The sequence below is a fragment of the Pteropus vampyrus genome, unplaced genomic scaffold, assembly GCF_000151845.1.
Source record: "Pteropus vampyrus isolate Shadow unplaced genomic scaffold, Pvam_2.0 Scaffold69, whole genome shotgun sequence".
NCBI lineage: Eukaryota > Metazoa > Chordata > Mammalia > Chiroptera > Pteropodidae > Pteropus > Pteropus vampyrus.
In genome coordinates this window covers 628,193-633,279 of record NW_011888850.1, presented here as the reverse complement: position 1 = coordinate 633,279, position 5,087 = coordinate 628,193, and the positions used below count along the sequence as shown (strand labels likewise).

Genomic DNA, 5,087 nt, shown 5'->3' with positions numbered 1-5,087 from the left:
TTTGATTCTGGACATATTTTGAAGCTAACAGATGTTCTGATAGATGGCAGGTCGGGTATCAGAGAAGAAGAAGCATCAAGGACACCTGTGTGGTCTTCAGTTGGAGCACCTGGAAGGATGGAGATGCTGTTCCTGCGATGGGAAGACTTCCTGTGCAATCATCTGGGGGAAGACCAGGCATTCTCTCTAGACCAATTAAGTTAGAGGAAGCCATTAGGTGTCAAGGTAGAGAGGTGAAATTGGGACTCAGAAATACGGGCTGATATTTAGAGAAAAGGTCTGGGCTGTGGTACAAGTGTGAGAGTTCTCAGAGTACAGGTGCTCTGGAAGGCCACGGGACTCAACGGAATAACCAAGGGAGTAAGATAAAGAAGAGGAGAAGACTGAGAACTAAGCCCTTGTCCTTTAGTGTTAAGAGGTTGGGGAGAGGCAGCCAAGGACACAGAAGAAGCCACCACTGCAGCAGGACGGAGGCAGAGTGCAGGGTCCTGGAGGCAAGCAGAGCACGTGTGTCTAGGAATGTCCTGGTCTGTCCGACTGTCCACAGGGATAGCACCTCCCGCCCCGCTAAGTGAAAGTCATGTCTGCACCTTACTCACGGTCTGGGAGTCAGGCATTAGTCAGGCAAAACAGTTTTCATGGAGAGAAAGCCTCTTTTATCCTGCCATGAGAAACAGAAGACTGTGAGAGGAGCCCGTGAGAAGGAGCTGCGTGACTTCAGGATGAGTGGAGGAGATTTCAGCATCATCAGTCAGTCATTAACCGACTTCTTCATTTGCTGTGTTCATGTGGTTTCTAACCAGGCTGGAATTTGTTTAACAAAACGGTCATGGTCTCCATTTCCCCCAAGTCCTTGAATTTAAAGATCATTTTTGAAATGTTAGGTCATGCTACAGATGCTATAGTGCACTCCTAGAGATGCCTCATTTTCATTTTCCTTATTTTATAGAAAAAAATAGTTATGGGTCCTAAATGAACAAAATTAAAACCAAAGTTCGCCTTGTGTTCACAGATATCTTCACCTTCTTATGTGTCCAAAATGCATTTTTCCAGCCATCTGTGGTTCTTAAAAGATGCCTACAAGCTGTTTTTACAGTATTTATGATTTAAAACAGTCCATTCTTCAAACTGTTTCAATGCTCTTTCATGCATGCTGTTAATACTCTTTGGTTTGGACTGGATCCCAAAGGAGCTGGTTTGGCTGCATCGCACCATGGGCATCAGACAAAGGGAAACCAAAGTCTGCCTTGTGGGGAAACATTGGCAGGAGATATGAAACCACCTGAAGCCTCAATTCTACAGGGTCCTATAAGGTCAGGGCATGGGCGAGGCGGTTTGGAGGGCAGAGCCTGGAGTCATCCCCAAGGTCATGCACTCCCTGGGAACTTGTGGCTGAGCCTGTGGGCAGAGAGGAGCTGATACAGGCTCAGTCCACTCATCCACTCAATATTAATTTACTGAATGACTCCCGTATCTCATGGACTTTTTTTCTGCATGAATTAACAATATGTTTATTTTATTACATGGAAGAAACCATACATAGCCTAAGAATGAGAGGCCTGGAGATAGTAGATGGGGGCATAGAGCATCAGCTGTTGAGTCAGGCTGCCTTGGGTTCAAATCCAGTACCTGGCCACGGTGACTTTGAGGCATTGCTCACTCTCCTTGAGTCTCAGCAGTCTCATCCAGAGTAGCAATTAGGATACATTCCTCGAGAAAGAACACAGACAATACGTGAAAAATACCTGTCGCGGTGATCCTCACATAGGGACTCAATACTTTGTAACATTATCAGTATTTCGTTTGTTGAAGCAAGGTGTGGGCAAAGTAAGTAGCCTAAAGGAGACTTCCTGCACAGAGGCTGAGAATGTAAAGAATTTTTGCTCTAGAAGAAAAATGATGGATGTTCTATATCCAGACTATTGGTCACATTTTGCCTCCGGCAGACATTGATAACAAATCACTGCCTCCTTTTACTCGAGGATGGCTTCAGAGTTATGGCTCCAGGAAAACAGCAATTCACTGGCTCTTGCTTGTGAGATATAAGATCTTAACACAGTCATCCAGAGCAGGAAGCCAAGACAGGCATCTCTGAAAGCTTTTGGTTGGCACCTTTTTGAATGACGTAAAGGCAGTGGACTCAAAGACAGCGCCCCAGCACTGAAAATCAAGCAGTGTCTAAGCATAATACTCTCTAGGTCCATCTATGTTGTGGCAAATGTGAAATCTAAAAAAGAAAAAGAAAACAAAAACAGCCTCAGAAACAGAGCTCAAAGGAGGGGCTGGAGAGATGGGTGGAAAAGGTGAAGGGAGATCAATAATATTGTGATAAGTTTGCATGATGACAGATGATTACTAGACTTAGTGAGATGTCACATTGAAAGGTATATAAATATCAAATCGCTATGTTGTACACCTGAAACTAATATAATGTTGTATGCCAACTATACTTTAAAAGGGGAGTCTTTAAGCCTCACGGGCAGCTTAGACCGCAAAAGAGGGCCCTCAGCCAAGAACACGTTTAGGAAGAAGTTTGATAGTTTCTTGATTCTCTAAGAAGTCAGCCTCCCCCACATACCCAGAGTAGACACTGCCTTCCCTCCCTCCCTCACTTGAAGTCCAGCCTTGCTTGAACTTGGGGTGGGGGTGGGGGACAGGAAGGGAGCAGGGTCCCCCAGCTTCCTCCTCCAACCACAGCTCCGCAGTAGTCAGAGCTGGCAGTGAGGAAATGGACAGTTCATTTTCTCTGCCTTCTGAAGGTGAAGCCAATGGTTCTACTGCTCACTTGCAGTCCCCATAGTCAGCACCAGTGATATCCACCCCTGTGCATAGGGCACTGAAAACAGGTCTTTGGTGATAAATACTCCCTGACAGAGGAAACCAATGGGGATTCTTGGTTTCAGATTTTTAATTTGGCCTGATCTGGGTGTTTATACTGCCTGGTAGACAAAAGGGGGCTGCTGCCCAAACTGGTTGTTTATGTTGGGGAGAGCCACCTTGATACGTATCTATCGATGACTCAGCCCATCTCAGATCCATTGAAAACGATATTTCCTGATAACGTGACTTCTTCCCTGCAAAGACCCAGGAAAGAAAACAAACAAACAACAACAACAACAAAACAACTATGAGTAAAGCTTGCTATTTCTAGACCCTGGTGGATCCTTCCATGTTCCAAAGTCACAGTCACTTCAGCAAACAGCCATGACGTTAAAGCAGGAGGTGTTTTGTGAGATAGGCTTAGGAAAGCAGCAAAGCTGAGAATGAGCCCAAATACCAGGCAAGCCAGAGTCACTTGATTAAACCAGCCTCTGTGCCATGCCAGGAGAAGGCACGGGAAGTAGGAACCCTCTAAAACCAGGTGGGAGTTCCCTGAGGTCAAATGCCATTCAGTAAGACCAAGTATATAAAACATTAATGAGTTGATTGAGCAAGAAGGAGATTAGATAAAACTGTCGTAGACTGAGTAATCATAGGAAATAAGGAATTTCCATGAAAAAAAAAAAAAGCGGGCTATGGGCTCAGATAAGATAATGACACTGGGTTGAGTGATGCCACGGAAGCTGTCAGTTATTTCCTAGCATTGTGGATGTCTTACTTTCACTTAGCTAATTACAACCCCCCGCTCTGTACCAAGAACCATGGGCAGCCTTTCCCGTACATTAGTTCATCTACTCCTAACAATAATCATACACAGGATGTATTATTTTTCCCATCTTTCAGATGGCAGAACAGGCTCAGAAAAGTTTAGTAACTACCCTGAGTCACACAGTAGGGAGTGGAGTTTGACTGTGAGCCAAGTACCCCTGACTCCAAAACCTGGTCTCTTAACTGGCTCCCTCAATGTTCCCAGTGACAGCAGATGCAATAGAGAGCAGACACTTCCATCAACTCCTTTCGGTGGCGCCCTTGGGGCTTCCCTTTAAATGGCCTCTTCTTTCTCTAGATCACTGGTTTTCTGTCTTAGAGCACATTTTGTGGATGAAAAAAAAGAGCGCTACCGAAAGTAACCTCACAGGGTGATCTAATCGTAAATTCCTAACCGGCAGGTCATGGTGGGTAGTCGCACCCTAGGTCTTTAACTTTTTTAGTGAAAGGTTTTAAGCCAACCTTGTCCATCCTTGTGGTGCATCTAGGTTAACGCGCCTTTGAAATACCAGAAGAAATACCCCTTGAAGGGGGTTCGCACCCTCAAGAGAGCACATAATCTGGTTAACTATCCTGTAATTCAGTCCCTTGCTTTCTCCCACCTGCATGGAAATTCCCTCCTAAATTTCAAACGCAGAAAAAAAAAGCTGCAAAATCGTTTTTCTCCCAAGCATTTGAGATCTCGCTCCCTGGCATATGTCGTCAGTGTGTGTTTGATTCCTGAGGTTTGGTGTAGAACCTGAGACTTTGCATTTCTAACAAGTTCCCAGATGATGCTGGAGCTGCTGGCCCAGAGGACCATGCTTGGGGACCGCCGCTGAGGCTAACCCTATCTTTCTTTCTTGGAGCACAGTATTAGTATTTCGGAGAGGCTATTTGAATACACTCTTATTCTAATAATTAAATAAACAACAAACATGATTTTGTTTAATTATCGGCCGTCAGAGTTTTCTTTCTCTTTCACAAAAGTAGAGTTGTTTAAGCTATGGTAGAGGTTAAACAGGGCCGGGTGAGTTGGCCCACACACCACCCACCATTTGCAGTAGCCATACTTTCTTCCCATGTGAAACCTCCCTCTGAGTTCTGGCAAGTGGCTGACAGCCAGTCCGTTTCAGACTCAACCTGTTAGGAGACGGGACGTTTCCCGAGTCTTTGCAGTGGGCTTGGGCTCAAGCAGGAAACTCATTCATGGATGAGCTGCTGTAGCTGTGTTGGCAGAAGGAGGTTTCTGTTGCAGGCCAAGCTGCCAGGAGTGCTGTTAGGATGCCGGGTGGTCCAAATATCTTCCCCTGACCCCTGCTATGCCCTGCTATCCACACAGCTGCCCCCGCCCCCATGCTTGACAAGGTTATTTACGTCCTCCAACTGGCGCTGTCCAGTAGAAATAGACTGTGAGCCACATGGGTGATTTAGTTTTTCTAGTAGCCACCTTAAAAGTA

The 5,087-nt window shown here is 45.5% G+C and overlaps 1 protein-coding gene across 7 annotated transcripts in view; it reads left to right on the top strand.

The window, feature by feature from the left end:
- Nucleotides 1-5,087, top strand: part of RAPGEF5 (Rap guanine nucleotide exchange factor 5) — a 416,073-nt gene that overhangs the window by 91,820 nt on the left and 319,166 nt on the right. The gene's annotated exons all lie outside the window — the stretch shown is intronic.